The sequence below is a fragment of the Lissotriton helveticus genome, chromosome 4_1 (assembly GCF_964261635.1).
Source record: "Lissotriton helveticus chromosome 4_1, aLisHel1.1, whole genome shotgun sequence".
In the NCBI taxonomy this organism is placed as follows: Eukaryota; Metazoa; Chordata; class Amphibia; order Caudata; family Salamandridae; genus Lissotriton; species Lissotriton helveticus.
Genome location: NC_136063.1, coordinates 1,554,197,050 through 1,554,218,444, shown reverse-complemented (window position 1 = coordinate 1,554,218,444; position 21,395 = coordinate 1,554,197,050).

Sequence of the window (21,395 nt, the reverse complement as noted above, 5' to 3'; positions counted from 1 at the left end):
AGGTCATTTTTCAAAATTACTTCTTTTTTATACATTGTGTTTCATTTGGAATCCAGAAATGCATCAAAAGTCAAAATGTAATAACAGTTGCTCTACAAATCTGCATTACCCTAAGTCTCCCTATAAAAAGGGTACCTCACTTGTGTGGGTAGGCCTAGGGCCCGCGACAGCAAATGGCTCAAAATGCAACATGGACACACTTTTATTTCTACAGTGAAAACGGACTCTTTTTTGCAAAGTGCCTAGCTGTAGATTTTGAACCCTAGCTCTGCCGGCACCTAGGGAAACCTAGCAAACCTATACATTTTTGAAAACGAGATACCCTGGGGAATCCAGGATGGGGTGACTTGACTGGCTTTCACTAGGTTCTGTTACCCAGAAACCCTTGCAAACCTAAACATGTGTCCAAAAAATCCCATTTTCCTCACATTTCTGTGGTGGAAAGTTCTGGAATCTGCATGGATCCACGAAATTCTACCAACCCTGCGTTCCCCAATGACTTCCGAGAACAATGGTACCTCACATGCATGGGTAGGCCTACTGCCCGTGACAGGAAACAGCCCACAACGCAACGTGGACACACTGCATTATTCAGAGTGAAAACTGACCCTTTTTTCCAAAGTGCCTAGCTGTAGATTTTGAACCCTAGCTCTGCTGGCACCTAGGGATACCTAGCAAACCTATACATTTCTGAAAATTAGACACCCAGGGAAATCTATGATGGGGTGACTTCACTGGCTCTCACCAGGTTCTGTTACTCCGAATCCCTTGCAAACCAAAATATTTGTGAAAAAAAACATATTTTACTCATTTTTATCTGGTGGAAAGTTCTGGAATCTGCATGGATCCACGAAATTCTACCAACCCCGCATTCCCCAATGACTTCCGAGAACAATGGTACCTCACTTGCATGGGTAGGTCCAGTGCCCGCAACAGGAAATGGCCCAAAACACGATGTGGACACTCCACATTTTCACAGTGAAAACTGATCCTTTTTTTGTAAAGTGCCTAGCTGTAAATTTTGAACCCTTGCCCTTTGAACCCTTGCAAACCAAAAAATGTGTAAAAAACACATTTCCCTCACATTTCTGTGGTGGAAAGTACTGGAATCTGCATGTATTCACAAAATTCACCAGGTTATGTTACCCAGAATTCCTTGCAAACCTAAAAGATTTGTAAAAAAAAAACACTTTCCTCACAGTTCTGCGGTGGAAAGTTCTGGAATCTGTGTGGATCCACAAATTTCCTCTACTGGGTAACAGTACCTCATGAGAGCCAGTTAAGTCACCCCATCCTGGTTTCCTTTGGGTGTCTAGTTTTCAAAAAAAATATATATTATCAAGGAATGGCTTTAAAATTATTGTCGCTTTAGCGGCTGGAAACTGCTGCTAAAACGGCAATAATGGACTTCATAATATGCCATAGAGAATTCCAATAGAAGCGCATGTTCTGGTGTTAACATGGGCTTCTATTGGAATTCTCTTCGGCATATTATCAAGCCCATTATCACCGTTTTAGCGGTAGTTTCCTGCCGCTAAAGCGGCGGTAATTTTAAATCCATTCCTTGATAATATGCCCCCAAATTCCACAGGTAGGCACATTCGAAAAAAAGTCAATGCCTAGTGGGCTTTCTGCTGCCCTGGGGAGGGGAAAATCAGGGGCTATTGCCCCAATATGCCCCAGAGGGAGGCAGAAAGACTATGGCTATTCTTTTCGGGGGTCGGGGGCATTGGGATGCCCATTCTGGTCAGCCTCCAACCCTCCACCTAAAAAAAACAGCATAATCGCTGGCACATAGTGGGTTTCTGCCCCTTCCTGGGGTGCAGATCAGGGGCTACTGCCCCCATCTGCCTCATAGGAGGGGAAGAAAGACAGTGGCATATTTTTTGGGGTGGGTAAAAAAAACAATCCCTGGTGGCTAGTGGGCTTTCTGCCCCCCCCCCCCGGGGGTGCAGATAATGTGCTATTGCCACATCTGCTTCCGGGGGGGGGGGCAGAAAGACTGTAGCATTTAATGGGGGGTAGGTGCATTGACATGCCCATTCTGGGCAGTCCCCACCCCTACCTATATAAAAAAAATCTCTGGGGCTTATTGGGCTTTTTGCATGCTCCCCGGGGGGGGGCAGATCAGGGGCTATTGCCCCATCTGCCTCCTGGGGCGCAGAAAGTCTTTTTCTTTCTTTAGGGGGTAGGGTGGGGCATTTGCATGCCCTTTCTAGACAGCCGCCACCCCGGGCCTATACAAAAAAGAATCCCTGGCATCTAGGGTGCTTTCTGATCCGGGGGGGGGGACAGATTGGTGGTACAGAAAGACTGTACCTTTGCGTCGGGATGGGGACATTGGCATGCCCATACTCCAAATTATAAAAAAAAAAACTCTAGTATCTGGGGGCTTTCTGCCCCCCGGGGGCAGATTGGGGGCTACTGCCTTCATCTGCCCCCCAGGTGGGGCAGAAAGACTGTACCGTTACGAAGGGGGTGGGGGCATTGGCATTCCCATATTGGGCAGCCCCCACCCCTAATTATAATTTTAAAAAAATCCCTGGTATCTAGTGGGCTTTCTGCTCCTCTGGGGCTACTGCCCCTATATGCCCCCAGGGGGGGCAGAAAGACTGTAATTCTGTGGCCGGGGGGCGGTGGCATCGGTATGCCTGTTTTGGGCAGCCCCACCCCTAATAAATATCCCATGAAAAATCCCTGGTGTCCAGTGGGCTTTCTACACCCCCGGGGGGCAGATTGGGGGCTACTACCCATCTACCCCCCAGGGGGTTAGAAAGACTCATCATGGCACACTATTTATGAGAGAGCAAAGGGACCTTGCCCAAGGGGCCGCTCCCTCCTCCCTGGTGCCTAGTGGGTGGATCCCTGCTTGAGGATTGCCCTCCTGGGGCTATCTCTAATCTTCGAAATGGGAGATTCTCCTCTTTTCAACGATACCTCTCCTGAGTTTCTATGAGCTCAGGGGGCTGAGAGCCTATTGGCTCATTTCAGTTTCGGTTTTACTGAAATGAGATCAGCGTGACATGTGCACCGATCGTCATTTCAGGAAAAAGGGGGGAAAAGGCATTTCCGGTGCTGTGTGCCATGACGAGCTGGACTCGTCATGAGCACACGCCCACTGTGTGCCATGACGAGTCCAGGTCATCATGAGCACCAAAGGGGTTAGGAAAGAACACATGCAGGCCTTCGACAAAAGCAGCGCACTGGCTGGCTACACAAAATGGCCGCCAGCCACATGGTAACAAAAACAACCAGCAAGGAGGCATGGGCATCACAAAGAACACATGCAGGCCTATGGCAAAAGCAGACTGTCTAGCTATACAATATTGCCACCAGCCACATGGTCACAGCTACCAGCAAGGATGCATGGCCACAACAAAGAACTCAAGCAGGCCTATGGCAAACGCACACTGGCTGGCCATACAAAATGGTCACCAGTCACATGATCAAAACAACAACAAGAATGAGGCATGGCCACCACAAAGAACACATGCAGGCCTATGGCAAAAGCACTGGCTGGGTACACAAAATGGCCACCAGCCACATGGTCATTACAAAAACAACAACCAGCAAGGAGGCATGGCCATTGCAAAGAACACATGCAAGACTATGGCATAAGCACCCTCTTTGGCTGAACAAAATGCCTGCCAGCCCCATGGTAACAACAACCAACAAGGGTGGATGGCCACCACAAAGAGCACATGCAAGCCTATGGAAAAAAGCACACTGGCTGGCTACACAAAATGGCCACCAGCAACATTGTCACAACAACAAGAACGAGGCATGGTCATCACAAAGAACACATGCAGGCCTATGGCAAAAGCACACTGGCCGGCTAAACGAAAGGTCTTCCAGCCACATGGTCACAACATGAACAACTAGCAAGGAGGCATGGCCTCCACAAAGAACACTTGCAGGCCTATGGCAACAGCATACTGGCTGGCTAGAATGAATGCCTGCCAGTCACATGGTCATAGTCACAACAACAACGAAAGAAGGAGGCATAGAAAAAAAGATCACATGCAGGTCTATGAATGCTGGTATGCACCTATGGCAGGCAAGGGGGCCCAGGGGGAAATGGAATAATCATTAAAAAAGGAAAGCTGGCGTGTGTGCACCTATGTCAGTCAGGGGTTCAGTCAAAAATGGAAGCTGTTGTGAGGCTGTGTGCCTATCACCGGTATCTGGCTAATAGATAATAGAAAAATGTTTAAAAAAATGAAAACATTTACATTAAAAAATAGAAAAAGTCAATAGCAAATAAAATAAAATAAATAATTACACAGAAAAAAGAAAAAGAAAATTAAAAGAAAAAATATATAGGTTTTGTACTCGCTATCCTTTCATGTGTTCATCACTATCTGAGGAATTTCTTTCTCCATACCTGGGTGACTTTAATGTTACAGTAGATAATCAGTTAATTAGTGAAGATAATAAGGAGACAAAATATGACAAATTCTTAAAAAAGATTATACAAATCAAGGCTGAAACTAATATGGATGCTGCTTATTCATGCCTACTAAATAAGGAAGAGTGTGATTCTATTATGGAATATTATGAGAGAGGTACAAAAGTGGTAAGAACCTTGGAGGAGCAGTAGACTCATTTAAAAGAGATCAGGAAAGAAGAGGAATGGCGATGTTTGAGTTAACATACAAGATTGAGAATAGAGCGAGAAAGGAACGGTGAATTGTGTATGGTGAGGTATAGTCCTGTGGATGGGGTGAGGCTTAATATGTTAGAAAAAGTACATGTGATAACACCTGTGAACTAAGTGGGGAGTTCCTGACTAGGTTAGAACCTCTTACGAGAGGAATACAAGATGTGTGGGGGAAGAGTGATTATTTTAATTTCCCAACATATTGGGTGGTTTTGTGCTATTTAGCTTTAGTCTTTTTCATAGAATCTATCATATGGAACAATAGAAGGAGGAACACAATCTAAAAAGAATGGAGAGGATCTTTGGGCAAGTAGCTTTACACATATTAGGGGCTATTATGTATCCTACGGGGATAATCATGAAAGATGTAATGATTAGACATTTGTGTAGGGGTGTAGATGGATTTGCCATAGATACAGCAGAGTCTCATAAGCTGGTGAATGTAGAAAGTTGGTATTTAGAGTAATGGTGATGCAGAATTGTCTTGCATTAGGTATTTTTTGGGCAATAGAGGCCGGAATCTGTAAGGTAATTGGGGAAAAGAAGAATACTTACATTTCTCATTATAGTGGGGTGCTTGACTCATACATTACTAACACAACTAATCTGACATATGGGATTAAGTCATCAGAAATGTCAGGGAATTTGCGGGAACCTGTATAAAAGAAATAGAAAGTGATTTTAAGAAAGTAGGTGAGTGGGTACATAATGTTGGTGGTGGAGATCCGCAAGCTATTTTAACACAGGTAGTAATAATGTTGTTTTGTGGAATTTCTTTGTTGTTTCTATACAAATTAATGAAGTGTATGCTGAAAAGATATGGTAATAAAAGAGAGAACATACTATTTTATATAAAGTTGCAGAAAAGAAAGAGATCTGGGATTATCCTGATTTTGATGACTATCAGGATAGAATATACCAAGAGATAAAGCAGATGGCGCAGAATGTTTGACCAACAAATAAGACAAAGATTTTAAGAGGCTAATTATTGTTTAAACAAGTTATTCATGTGGTTTTTAGTGAATATTATCTGTCACAGTGTTTTCAAAAATATTTAAAATGTGCATATTTTATGTGCAAACATTTTCCGCATAATTTATATTTTATATAATACATAGAGTCGAAACTGATAAGCTAATGATGTTTTTTTTTATATTTTGAATTGAGTTTCCATCCATACAATAGCTCAAGACAGCAGTGGCAGCAGTTTCATATGGTTTATATTCATTAGGTCCTGATACACAGATTAAAGAACAGTATAATTCCATCTGTTAAGGACCTGATCACAACCAATTTCTAGTGCTACCCACTGCATACCGTGTTGGGATACAGACATACAGTTCCTAAGAACAAATCTAATTAATTCAACTTATAAATAACCTGTAGGGTCACTTTGGGAAACACCTCCCACGACTGTTTTTCACGGAATAGTTAGAGCCACCCTTCTCGCTTTCAGTAAATTTACAGACCGGGATGGGTCTCTGATTGTGATCCCTCTTCTGACCTATCTCTGACCAGCTGCATTCCTTCAGTGGAGTATGATAGGGGGCTCTCTCCATTTGGGACTTCTGCGACCATAGCCTGCCATGCCGTCGCGTCATCCTCTAATTTGTCGTCCCTACGGATTTACCTCATGCAGATTAGATTCGCTGAGGGCCATTCTTTTAATTCCTTAGCCCAGTTGTCCATCGTGGGGGGCAGCGAGCGCATCCAAAAGATTGCAATCCTTCTTTTTGCCAGGACCAGTCCCAGCTGTAGGAAGCTCCATGTAAGTTTCTTACCCTTGGGCCATGGAATGAGGCCCAAAAGCACCTGCTGGATGGAGTTTGACATCAACTAACCCAGCACCTGGCTTAAACAGTCTAAGATCGAGTTCCAGAATAATTTCAGTTTCGGGCAGTCCAAGGTCATATGTAAAAACTGGGCGCCTTGGGAACCACATTTGGGGCATTGATTGGGGTGATATGGGTGAATTTTGTGTAATGTAGGAGGGGTCAAGTATGTGTGATGAACAATATTAAATTGGGTAAGTTTAAATCTCACATTAGAACTAATTTGTTTTACCCCTTTGTGTACCTTACCCCACTCTGAATCTGTCAAGGGCTCTTCTAATAGTTCATCCCATCTATCCTGCACTGGGAGCGGATCTTTGGCTACGTCCTCTCTTAATGCCCTATATATATGGGATACCAATCAGCGGCCCCCAGCCATCGAAATGAGGGTCCGTTGTGTGGCAGTTATGGGCGGTTCCTCCGGAAATGTTGGTCAGATGTTCCATGCGACCACCGAGATCTTCTCATACTTTTAAAGTTAAAGGACACTTAAGGGAAGAATTTGAGCAAACCCCATTAGACCTAAGGGGTTCTAGGGCCAACACCCACGGAAGCACCAGAGTACTCGAGTTACCTCACCAAGGGAAGCCGGGTGCATAGGTGTCAAATGGTGTCGGGATTCGTTGTTGATTTCAATGGTGATATGCTGCAAAGTGCTGCTGCTGTGGAGAAGAAAAGTGTCCGGTATGATCCAAGCCTGGATCGAAGATGTAAAGAACCTGAAAGCAGAGGGGACAGAGTCTGAGTCACTTGCCAGTGACCAGGGTCACAGTAGATGAATGTCCACCGATGTCGGGTGCTTCAGGTGCAAAGAGGTGAAGTTTGACTCTGCAGCCACGAGTACCAGGAGGCGTCAATGAACAGGAGATGGATTCGAGCTGTCCCACAAAGGATGTCGAGTGCTGCAGCTTCGGTGCTCGGCTTGAACACAACATGCCATGGCAACAGCAACCCACGCAGAAAGAAAAAAGATGCTTCAGTGTGGACCACCAAGGTTCAGGGGACTCCCCAAGCAATGGAGAGTCAGGGCACGTCTGTGGCAACCAGGGAAGCCCAAGGAAAGTTAAAGTTGCCTTCTCAGGGACCCACAGGTTGACGGACCAGGGATCACAAAGGTACCTCCAGAGAAAACACAAAGGGCCGGCTCACGGAACACTCGTGTAGTGTAGGCCGGCAATCTTTGGTGGAATGGCTGCTCGGGGTCTTGGCTACAAGTAACCCAATGCACAGCCTCAGGGATCGTCAAGACGCATATGCACTTGCAAATGTGCACTGTGTCCAGGTGTTCCTGTTCCACAGTACCTACAAGGGCTACGGGTCTCAGCTTTGCTGGGGACTCGTGTCGGTCTCTGGGAAGTCTGGGAACCCATCTCCTGTGTAGCAAACTCCTCGGAGTCTGGCAGGAGCTTCGGAGATGCAAACCGGTCAGATGCATCTTTGGTGCCTGCCACCCAGGGGAGTAACTCCTTTACTCCAATGGAGATCCTTCCGTCATCTAGCGCCTTGTAGATCATCGAAGTTCCAAGATTCAGTATCAGAGTTTCGTCCAGGTAAATCTAAAGTCATGTAGTCAGGGGTTCATACCAAAGAAGTGGTGGGACAAACTCTGGGGGACCAACCTATGGAAGGGTTTGGAAAGAGGGGTGGCTACACCCATTACCTTTGTCCAGTTTTCCACTACAGCAGGGGCTGGCAGCCCCTGCAACCAGTTTTAACTGGGCTATGCACAGGGACACCAAATGTTCCCCCAGTGCAGACTTCAAAGCACTCTTGGAGTGCACCCACCCAGCCCCAATACACTAAAGCCTGTCTGGGAGGTGGTGACACCTCCCTGTGATAGGAAACCAATTGTCCAGGCCCCCCTGTGGGAGTTTCATCCAGCAGCAGGAGGCCAGACTCGTGTCTGTGGCTGCAGCATCCATTTTGTGATGCCAAGGTTCTGTTAAGCTGTACCGGGTGTACTGGTCCAGCCATGTTTCTCGGGAGGGGGAATCATACCTCCGCTGCCAGTACTGGCAAAGAGGTATGATTCCAAGGTGTTTGACACCAAACACGACATGTTCCCTTGCAGCCATTCCAACGTTAGCATTTACTGCGAACGTATAATGCACTTAAGAGCACATGGTCTGGCAGCATCACAGAACAACACCAGAGAATAGATTCCGAAGGCTGCAGAGGAGCCCTGCTCATGCAAAGGCACCCTCTCACACAAAACACAGCACCATGCCTTCAGGATTGATAAGGCCATCCATAGGGGTGACTGAAAGGTTTATATGTGCAGTGATATAAGGTAGATATAGGGAACCTATATCTAAGTAAGGGGTGCATACACCACCTTACACACGCTGTTGTAGCAGACCTGTTGTGTCATTTTGGAAGGCTGCCCAGGGGTGGCATAATACATGCTGAAGCCCCAGGTAGATCTCTTGGGTACCTATGCCCTGGGTATATAGAATACCATTTACTAGGGACTTTTTAAGTGTATCCCAGTAGCCAATCTCGAGTGTACCTAAAGTACATGGAATCATTTTAGAGAGGAAGCAGCTAAGGATGGGGTCCTGGATAGCAGGGCCCCAGCCAGACTAAAGTCGAAAAACAGTAAACATCAGCAAAAAGTGGGGGTAACTATAAGAAGCAGATCCTACTCTCCCACAGCCATAGTGTGACTTATTCTTTTGAATTGGTATAACTGACCACAGCGGGGCCTCCGGTGCTTACAGCGCTCGTTTCACCACAGTTTTAATTGCTGTTCTAGGGTGATCCAGTCCTCCGGAAAGAGGTCTGCTGCAGATCCCTCCGCCCGCACAGGGAACCCCACAAATCACAGGTTCCCCCTTCGTGAACGGCCTTCTGAGTATTCAGCCTGGCCGTCGAGGTTGATCACCTGTCGTTTCAACTCCACCACCGTGGCGCTAAGATTTTTAACCTCCACCTTCAGGGCCTCTGTGCCCCTCTCCATAACCACCACTCTGTCTGAGACCTTTCTGCGGTCACACCTCAGTAGATTGACATCGATAGCCAAGGCGTCGATCTTTCGGTTTCATGTCGACCCTGATCGACTGAATGGCGTGGATCACGTCCAGTTGGGTCAGTGAATCATCACCCGCCCCCTCTGATGCTCCTTTTTTGGGTGCCCTGTCATCGATTCTATGCTCCGGGGCATGCAATAATGGCTGGGCAAATTTGAGTATTTTATTCGATTGAGACTTTACTGTTTTATCTTTACCCATATTTGCCAGTTTGGTGTACAAATTGGGTCTGAACCAGTCCTTCTGGCATAAAGGGGCGCAAGATATATCCTATTTACTTGGAGTCAGCCCCGGCCGGGGTCTGAGTCATATGTGCACTGCCGATTACTGTTTCGAGCCCCAGGATATGCAGGGATATGGAATTTGTCCTCCGGGCCCTTCACAGACAAGCACCTCCTTACCACAGTGTGGCAGATCCTCCTGACAAAGGGTGGCCCCTGAAACTTCCTCAAATTGTCCAGCTCACCCCCAGCAAATCCGAAAGGATGGTCAGCAGATCTCGCCCCCCTCAGCCAGGCAGCCCCAGGTTCTTCGCCTTCACTGGCCCATACCCTACAAAGTGGGTCCCAGTGAGTGTGACTCTGTTGTGGCACGTTACCACCTCCCAACGTGTCATCTGCACTCAGTAATGGGCATGTAATCACCGGCGGTCGGGGTGGGGGGTCTCCATACGGAGAAACTACTCTCTGCAGGATTGGGACAATGACACCGATCCATGGCTCCGTACTTGTAGCAGAGCAGAAGACGTGACTTCCGCCGTCCACAGGAGTCCGTCGCGCAAGAAAGTCATTGTCCGCAACTTCTTAGTCAGCAAGAAAGGCCACTTTATTAAGACAGGTGTGAACACATCAAACAATTTTGTTTAATAATTTAATTAATTATTAAATCAAACAGCTCTCAGCCTAACAGAACCTTCCTACCCAACTGATAAACCCCCCACCAAGTTAACCCTAAACAAACCAGAAGCCCCTACTCTTATGTATAACCTTTCCTTTCCTACAACTGCCTTTTGAGGATGGACCAACCCGCTCCAGCCTGCCCACCCCCCACTAAAAATCCGCCACCCAGGAAAACCTTTAGAGTTTTCCTGCCCCACCCGCAGAGTTAAACGGAACGCTGAGAGCACCACAATTGAACATCAAGCACCTTGGCAATTAAATCACGTAACTCCAAAAGATAAAATGACCCATTGGAGAAAGATGGACACCATCCGCACGAAATAGGTGCCATTCCGAAACCTGCAAATGAGGGTGAGCCAACGCATAAATACATAAATCCTTACAAAACAGTCTCATAGCACGGTTCACCTTCTTCCGTGCTTTTTCCATCGCAGAATCCTTCCTTGCACCAGTCCAGTGACGTCGAGGTACGAATTCAGTCCAGATCACCATGGTGGTCTCCCATGCTACCTTGAGGACTTCCAGATCCATTTGCATAGACTTAATCAAAGTTAAACCCGATAAAGAGACAAGGTCATTCTCGCCCAGATGAAGTACTAGCAGGTCAGGCGGGCCCCCACCCTTCAGACAAAGAGTAGCCAGCAACTGAAGCAACCCCCCATCGCATTCCTCCAATCCTATGCCACACAACCTCGTGGGTTAAACTGCTGAGCCCCAAAGAGCGCCCACAAAGTTGTCCTTCTGCAGCCACTGCAGCCCATTTCACGAAGGAGTGTCCAATATTCTACACTCTCCGTTTTAAGCCAGCCCGCCTGAGCCAGGGACCTAGAAGAAAAAGAAATGTTAACAGAGCAAAAATGCACTACTTTCTCACATATTTCTCGCAGCACCTCGACCTCCAACGCCCAATTTTCCGGATCTGAGACCACTCCCACCCCAAATGAGCAGCCTCCGTCGCTGCCCCAATCTGAAAGGAATGAGTACCAAACTGGGAAGGTTCCAATCCCAAAGTGAACAAGACCTTTCGGAGCACAGACAATAACTGGGCAACTGTAAGGGGACTGCCATCAGCATGACAAAAAAACACACCAGGCGAAAAAACACAAGACTGCAAAAAACACTCCCACTCACGCACCGGGCAACAAGCCACAACACCACTCCTACCTAAGAAAACTCACTTACCCCTACCCAACTGGTCCGCTTTGGAAGCGCGCAACCAAATGCGCAACCTATCCTGTTCCAGAATCACTTCGTCACTGGTCAAACCCACCCTGGTGCGCAAACCTAGAAGCTCAGAGGCCCGAAAGGCTCCAAAGAACATCCATACAAAACACAAACGAAATTTGAAATACTCAAAATCATCATAACAGCAACCCCTTAAATGAGATAACAGTTGCTGAAGCAAGTCAAAAGTGACTGGGCGGCGCAACAACCGGGAAACAGACTGCAACCTGCCCAGCCCCTTCAAAACCTTCCTGACCAACACCCCCTCAACTGGATCCCTCCCCCACTGCAGCAGACCATAAAAAGAAACCCCTGCCAATTTGCTGGAAATTGTCGTGTGAGACAGACTTTTATCAACAAGATGTAACACAAAAGACAACAAAAACTGCTCGTCAGACAACCCTCCATGCGGAACAGCAAAACCTTCACCAAATTCCCAAAATTCTCTCCAGGCTTGTAAATAACTCAGACGAGTAGAAGCAGCTACCGAATGCTCCACCAGCTGAGAGACTCTCACTCCCCCAGGCCCATACGTACTGTGGAATCGGAGTCTGCTTGGGATCTGCCCCAGGAGCCAATCTGCGGAATTCCGACCACTGAAATCGAGATAAAGCGTCCGCTATACAATTAGTGGTCCCAGGTATATGTTGTGCTTTGAAAACAATATTCAACTTCATACACTGCAACATGAACACACGCAGCAACTTCAGAACACGCAGATCCCTCGCCTTCTGATGATTAATCAGCTGAACCACCGCCAGATTATCCACGTGGAACAACACAGATCTGTCCTTAAATTCAGCACCCCAGATGTAAAGTGCCACTAGCAGGGGAAACAATTCTAAAAAGGCGATACTACGGCCTTGACTCCGCTAATGAGCTGGCCAGCAGGCAGCGCACCATCGCCCTTCCCAGAAGATACCAAATCCATGGGCACCAGAAGCATCGGTGTAGATCTGTACTTGCCAAACCATGTCCTCTTCTGTGAAAAAGAGGGACACGCCATTAAAGTCCCGCAAAAAAGACAACCAGAGACTCAGATCCGCCCTGAGGGCCGCCGTGATGCGCACCCTGTGGTGCGGAAGATAGGCCCCGGACAAGGACATGCCCAACCTCCTACAAAAGGTCCTGCCCGCTCGAACCACCCGGCACGCAAAATTCAAGTGCCCCAAAAGTATTTGCACTTTCCGGAGCTCCAACTTGCGCTCCACCACCACGGAAGACAAAAAGGAAGAAATTTCCTGCACTTTTGCAGCAGGCAATCTCGCCACCATGGCCAATGTATCGATCTCGATTCCCAGAAAAGTCAAAGTGGTGCTGGGACCTTCCGTCTTGTCAGCAGCCAACGGCACTCCCAACTCCCCAGCCATTGCCTGAAAAGTCTGCAACGCCAGCCGACACTGACCGGAATCCCGCGCCCCAATGAACAGGAAATCGTCCAGGTAATGGCAGACCAGCCCATGGCCACTGATGAATGAAAATCGCTACTGCAAGAAGGTACTAAATGTCTCGAACAATGCGCATGACACCGCACACCCCATAGGCAAGACCAGATCCACATAATACTTCCCCTGGAAATGAATCCCTAACAGCCCAAAATCAGAGGGATGGATTGGCAAAAGGCGAAAAGCCGACTGTATGTCACATTTGGCAAGCAGAGCACCCCAGCCCGCAGTCCACACCAACCCCAAAGCATCGTCCACCGAAGCGTAAGAAACACTCGAATCCTCTGGGGCAATGAAGTCGTTGATGGAAGAACCCTCAGGCCAAGACAAATGGTGAATAAGCCGGAATTCACCAGCCTCTTTCTTGGGGACAACTCCCAAAGGGGACACAATCAAATCCGGCAAAGGGCAGTGCGAAAAGGGGCCAGACACTCTGCCCTCAGCCACCTCAGCATTTAACTTGTTCTGCACAACCTGGGGGATTTCTATAGCAGATTTCAAATTGTCAGACCACCTCCCACTCCGAGGGCCCTGGTACCCAATCTGAAAACCCACTTTGAAACCCCAAGACAAGCGTTTCGCCGCATCCGCATCAGGGTAATCCTGCAACCAGCAATCCAAGAGCACCACATTAATAGGAGTAGGAGCTCTTTGCGCCAAAGTGAGAAAACTGGCCTCTGCCCCAAGAACCCTGACCTGCATCTCCCCCACGGTGGGCCGGGAAACATTGGGTGAGTGCGTGCCAACCACCACACTGGGCACATTCATGCTTGTATCTACACAAAGGCCGGGTACACAGGCCCCTGTTATAATGCCAACAGGTTCCCGAGAGAGTGGACTGTCCTCTGCCCAGAACCCCCGCCCCAGCGTGAGCGGGGCGAGAAGGAAAGGGCCGATACATTATCGGTAAACCACTAGCCGTGTGAGTAGTGGCAGGGGGATGGGCCGAAGACATCCACTGCAACCACAATTCGGTATCAACCTCACCCAGGATCGCTCAGGGAACAAGCTCATCCTCGCACGGAATTCCTCTGTAATATGACAGCCACGCAAAACCCCCAAAATAGCTGTAGGCTTTCCTGATGACGTCTACATATTTCAGCATGGCCACCGCCTTATCCACATGACGCTGGCAGTAAACACTAGCATAAATCAAAAAGGCAGACGTCCAATTTTCAATGTACTTGGGAACCCGTGGCCTCCGCGCCAACTCCAACTCCTCCTCCTTAGACCCTTCTTTTGCCTGCAGATCCCGATGGAGCAATTTAAAAACATCGACAAACTCATTACCCCAAATTCTAGATTTCGTTTTTTCCGACAAGTGGGAACCTAACTGCATACCAATGCCAGAATAGGGCAACTTTTTGGGAACAGCCGGGTCCCCTGCACTGGAAAGCACCTCAGGAGCAACATCCCCTGACCGCCCCGCTGAAGCGGCGGTAGCCTCCCCTCGTGATGTAGCCGTCACCGTAGCCTGCCGCTCAGACAGCTATGGAGGAGCAACTTGCCCCCCCACATTCCCATCCCCAACACCAATAGAACAAGTCTGTTTAACGGGGAGACTCTCCCCTTGCTGCCACACAGACCACCAACCTTTCTTACCTGTAGGCAACTGTGCCAACTTCTGCCGAAACACCGCAGGATCCCCTTGACGCGGCTTGTTAGCCGGAACTCTCGCTGCTGCAGGGTCCGCTCCAGACTCCTGCAAAACACTGAGAACATGAGATTGCCCCATACCCCCGTACCGAACCGGTACCCCAGGAGCAACCTCCCCATCCCGAACTTCTCCCTCCTCCCAATCATCATCATCAATATCCAAATATAATACATCATCTTCAACATAGTCACCACTTCCTCCAGGAATCTCCCCATATCCCACACCTCCATCATAAGATTCCCACTGAAAACCATCACTGCGCACTGCGCCCTGCTTTTGAAAAAGGGGATCTGCTCCAGAAACCCCGCCCGCTCTCCCCTCCCCGGAAACCTCCGTTGGGGCAGCCCGTAAACCACTCTGAATGGGAACCTGAGGATCCGCAGTAAGAGGAGTCTGCCGTCCACGGCCGCTCAGACCGGACTGCACTGATGCCGAAGCGCCGAAACCCCCAGCCGCACCTAGAGGAGTCACCTCCGAATCTCCACCAGTGCCCAACCATACCCCACGGCCACCACCCAAAGGGCCACGTCGCCGGACAGACACAGCAAGGGGCGCCCCCCGCGGTTTGGGAAAGGACACAGTGGAAAGGGGGAAAGGAGCAGCCGAGGCATCCCCCACAAGGTGCACACCCCCAGAAGGCTGGGGGGAAAGAACAGGAAGTGAAAGGGGACCCACCGCCCCCCCGAAGGCCCGTGCGTAACTCCATCCACAAGCAACCGAGCAACCCCGGGAAAAGGTAGAAGAAGGCCCGGAAACACAGACCCCAGGCCCCACAGGGCCCTCAACATGACCATCAAAAGCCTCTGACAATGCAGGAAACCCAGGGGCAGCACATGGGGCAGGCGAAAGTAGATAACGCTGCCCATTGAAAACAATGAAAGGGCCCAAACCAGACTGGGGGGGCTCCACCACTGGGGTGGGAGCAGGCACTGAAGAAGACCTCAAACAAGGCTCCAAGGACGAGCCTCCAGACACCAAGCTCCGCCCCCGCCGACCTCTTGCCTTCGAGGTAGGCTGAAGGGCCTTGCACGATATAAAATTATTCCCCTTCCGAAGAAGCCTCCCCCCAGAGCAACCCCGCCTCCCGCCGGACACCCCACGCAACACAGCAGCCCCACGGGGGGGAGGACATACCTGTTGCAGGGGACCCGGCACACCGGAGGGGGCGTGTAACTGCTCCTCGGGACCCCCCTCGCCTGAAGGCTCCGCCTCCGGCATCGCCGCCTCGCTGTCGTCCTCACTCTCAGCCGGTGTAGAAAGGCATGCCGAGACGGCCCTGGCAACTCCCCCAGCCGACTTGCGAACGGGGCGAGCGAGCCCCACCCACGCCGTGCCAGGGACTCCAGGGGACAACAAATCTTCTCTCCCTGCCCGGCAAAGGACCTGGACCGCCCTCCGCACTTCCTCCGATTCCGCCATCACCAGGTAAAGCAACAGGGAAAGCACGCACAAAACGAGCCTCGCCGCCCGCCTCCCTAGTGCGCAATGCTTTCCTGCCCTGCCTGGCCCTAATTAAACCACCTGACCTTCGCTCATCAGGACCCACTTGCCGTGTCCACTGATACGTGCGAATCTACCCGAGGAGAGACCGGCTCGCGCACGGCTCTCCCCAGGTCCCCCCAGGAGCACACAGCTCCTACGAATCATCTCGGTTCCACCAGAGCTGTTGCAAAATGGCAGCTGCTGCTCCGATTGCTCAGGGCCCCCGGCCGGAGGACACAATATCGGCAGCTTAAACTCCCTTCAGGTGGCGAGCGAAGTTCTTCCACCAGTCAAAGTTACATTTCTCAGCCCAGTCGAGCCAGGATTCGGCAGCATATCACCCTCAACACGGGCTGTTGGTCAGAGCTCACTCAGAGCTCAGCCATGCTGGCAAACCATGCCCCATAGGCTAATGACATTGCACCTGAAATTAGTTACCTAAGTCACTTAGGTGTGCAGATATTGAGATGAACAGTTATACCACATGTTAATGTAAGACACCAATATTTCTAAAATGGTAGTAGTTTCTGATGTTCTGTTCAACTTTCTGCTGCCTATTGACCCTCCCAAACAGTGTCCCACAGCACAACCATATCTTCCCTTGTCTCCGCAGAACACCAAGTAAATGACGTAAATGTGATAGTGATTTACAAATGTGTTAGAAAGTCTGTACTGGAAATAAAGCTTCCACCATGTAATCAAAGTTCTATTTTCAAGGACGTCCGCTGAAGTGTTAGTGCGGATGTGCATATTCTATGGGCCATTGTTTGAGGAATGTTTCATTTTTTGCTGATCATCTTCAGAGGGAAGCTGCCTAGAGAGAAGATTGAAGATTTCTCTTAACTTAAGAAGAGGATTGATGTTAATGCTGTTCGAATGTACGAAGATGTTTCTGATTTGCCAGTGTAACCCAACTATGATAATACTATGCTGAATTTGCAGAATCCATTTTTAGTAAGTATGATTTGTGTTTAAAAGCTCTTGCACATTAGCTGTTCAAGTTTAGTCTTAGGTCCATTATGCTGTTTTCTTTTAGGGTTCCGTCCGATTTTACAGCCATCATTAGGACTGCTGTAAGGGAAAACTTTGTTTTTCTATGTCCATTTGACTTATATATTCTCTAAGTGATGTGCCCACATTCTTCATAAGTCTGACACTTAAAATTCTTACTTATATTCTGATAAGCAGAGATTAATGAGTTCTATGCTTTTGCATTTATTTGTATTTTGTAATTTGACCCTTTATGAATTTAATGCATATTTTCTCTGTACCACATTTTACTATTTGTGTATTAAAAATCCACTTTTTGGTCTATTTTTGGCATAAAACATAAGGGCATATTTACAAGCCCCTATTAGCACCACAACGTCACTTTCAGTGATGATGTGGTGGCAATAGGGGCTTTGCCTTATTAACATGGCAGTGTTAAGCCACTAAATCTGGCTTAACGCTGCTTTGTAAATAAGGCACCATTTCACACTGTACTTAGCGTTTAAGGGGAGGGCAATGGGTGTTGCAGTGGGCGTTCCACCACAACATCCGTTGATCTTGGCGCTGTCCCCTATTTACAAGGATGGCGTAAATAGGAGGCAGCCCCAAATTTAAGACCAGGGAAAACCTGGTCTTAAAAAGGCAAAACAAGTAGAAATGCTTTATTTCTCCTCGTTTCCATGTGTGTTCGTATGTTATGTGTGTGCTACATGTACCCCTCTCCACCTATAGTTGAAGCTTAAACCGGTATGTTAACATAAAGAATCATTATCAATAAAATAAAACTTCAGCTTCACTGCAGTCTTTTAAAAAGAGAGTTAAAGGAGATACCTTTATAATCACCATTTCTCAAAAGGTAACTCATAACGATGGACTTAAAAAATTGTGAGACATTTTTATTTCCATGTTGCAATCACCAAGTGAAGGTAGTGAGGATATTATTTGGTGTGGTTATGAGACCTCACTGCCTAATAATGGAACAAATCCGGAAGAGGTCCAGTCAAGTTCATGTGTAAAACATTAGCTCATACCTTGGTAGCCGTGGTTCAGAGCAGTCATACTTTATCAATATAACAAGTGTGAAGCATTAAGAAGTACCAAAACAATTGAATGAGAAGAAAACAAAAAAAATCCAACACTAATAAAAAAAATAGGTTGTAATCTTTATCTTTATAATTAAACCGATACTTCAGTAACCACAAATCTACTGGAGGGTCCAGGACATATGATTTTTTAAAGAAACAATAAATCACTGCTTTTCACTAAATGCAACAAGTTACTATAATCTACTGTGATTGCAGTTTAGGGTTAGCCACAACAAGCAACTTGAAAATTACTTTATGGGCATTTTTGGACATGCCAACTCCGTCAAGAAGCTAGTCAGGCCCAGGGGGACAGTTATGTATCAGTTTAAGCAGTCTCCAGTCCAGTTCTGAGTTCTGTGGGCAAACCACCATAGAAGTAAAATGGAGTGGACCTGATGCAATTGATGCAGGATGGTGAAGATGCTCAAAGATGCTGAGGGCGCCGAGCCTGTATTGTGGGCCTTTCAGTGGCCACCCCTTGGTCCTCAAGCATGGAGGGGCGACTATAGCCTCAGGGGTCAATGTCCCCTGAAGTCTTACTGAAGTTCAGCACAAAACCAGTTGCCACTGATCTACAGGGTCTAGTTACAGCAAAATCAGTGGTTGCCTTTGACTTGCAGTAACTTCCATCGTTGGTGACTAAACTACATTTTGATTACTCTTCGGGGTCTAGCAGACCCAAGTGAAACTTTTGAGGTTCAGGACTCCGTCTCCCAGGCTGCATCTCAATGTCCAAAGGCAGTCAAGCTTTTTGATACTGGGCTCTCAATGGTGCATGATTCTTACCTTTTACAGCCCTGTCACAGTAGCAGTGATTCTGCCAATTTACTCTTGGAGTCACGTTCTCTGTCTGGGGCTTGTGGGCAACTTTTGATGAACGGGACACCTCAATCAGAATCTTTTCTTTCTAATTCAGGGTGCAGCAGATGGAGTGCAGTCTTTGGTGCAGCCTCTCTTTGCTGGGTCCAATAAACATCGGTTCAGTCCCTCTATGATTTTCCCTCCAGGACAGAAGTGATCTGAGGTCTGGTTGCCAATTTCATGACCACTATGAGCCTAAAGGGATGTGGTTACCAAAGCACCAGTGGGCCACCAGGTCTCCTCCGGCATGATGATGATTTTCTGTGAAGTGTTGCATCCAGCTGGCACCAAAATGCACTATTCTGCTGATTCCCAAAAATGCAAGAATCATTCACTCCTTGTAAAGCTGCCTAGCCTAAACAAGACAAGTGGCTACCTGGGAGCTATACTCCCCTTGACAAAATGGTTTGACATTGCCTTCGTCCCATCTGCCCGAGATGCCAACTTCTCAGCCTAAACAAAAGAGCGGCCCCTTCCTAGCGTGATTACAATTTGCCCTTCAAAGGCAGCTTCTCCTTTGAAGATTGCCTTTTGGGTTCACACCCGATAGCCTTTATGTTTGTCCCTCTGTGGTAAATTAAATATTACCCTGGCATAATTTCTAGGCATTAACAATTAGCATGTATCAAATGAGAGGCAGAGAGTCCGTGGTGTCCAAGTTAAAAGAGCTTTATTCCAATAACTCGAGTTAAGGGAGAATCTGTTCCATCACCACTGAGGTTCAGGAAGGGTCTTCTAACATTATTTACAGAGAACAACACATATATAAATTTTTCCTTGTACATAGGGAGGAGCGCTCCAGGCAGAGCATGAAAGAAAGAGATAAGAGCATGTGGGCGTGCATGAGGGTGTACACTTGATGAGTCACAGGTGGGTGATAGGTGGGTGGCTACATAGAGGAGGAGTTACATGGCAGGCTGGAACTTTGCCCTACTTGTGCACGCAATTTGAGCATGACGTGCAATTGACGTGTAACTGGGAGGAGAGCTGACTTTCAGTCTAGTAGAGAGATCTTTAGTGTCAAGGCGACCAGCACGTCTGGTACTAACTGATATCTTAAGTCAGGGAATGTATTATCTGAAGCAAAGGTTGCTCATCGCTAAGAATCAGAAAAAGCATATATTTCTTCGTGCATTGCATGGGGGCTGTGAGCTTTCTATGGATGCAAGCACTGTGATTTACTTCAATGGAGACAGAGAGGCTAGGCCCTATCTTCCGCGGACGGGTTTTGTTTACCTTCCTCACTGGGCAGGAATGTGACTCTGTACAGCAGGCAGATAGCTGTTATTCATAATACTATCTTGGCAACCCTTGCTGGGTCTCTTTCGGCTGAGCTAGAAGTATGCGAGGTCAGAGATACGTAACTGCAGCTTGCAGTGTGTCAGGAGTCATGAAAACCCTAATTCAGAAAGTGGCTCAGACTGAACCACAAAAAGGGTTTATTACGATATTTATTTAAAAGTGCACAATGCAAATACATGGGCCTTCATGTTAGCTTAACGTTTGGGAAACTTGATGACAGGCACCTTAATGCAGGACGTGATTGCAGAGGCCTTGTGATTCAGGCCAATGAGAGAAATATGCATGGGTGACATGCACATACATGTAACATAGGGTACACGTAGGGGGCATCTTGGTCAGGCAAAATTTCATTTTCCTCACCTCAGCAGGTCCTCTATTCCTCTTCCTGAGAGTCATTCTCACCTCGACCCAGGAGGGCAGAGGCTGTATCAAAGACTGCAGCTGTGTGCAATCAAAACAGCAACTTGATATATTGGGCAAATCATGGCAACATTCTAAAGTTGCCATTTCTATTTGTGAAATTGTTGCATTAAATTTGACTTGAGCAATGAGTTGTGTTTAATGCAGCAAGTCATATAAAAACCTTGAAATACCATATTTAGTAGCTCCATTCGAAAGTTAGCACTCCTGAATTGTCAGCGTGCAACTCCATACTCTGCAATGGGGCTACTTGCCTTGCTATGGCAAAAACAACAATGAGGGGCTTTTATGGTGAAAACATGTAAAGTTACCAAATCAAATGTCCTTCTTTTTAATATAATGCACCTTGCCTTTTAGGCCTCGAATCAACCATGTTATCGGTACCACTTGGAGGGATGGGCTCGAGTATAATTTAATGGCAAGGTATGGACGCCTAAAAATGGAAAATATGTGATAGCAAGTCATAACTCTTTACCTTTTGTGTGGTACTACTCCACTCCTAAGATTCC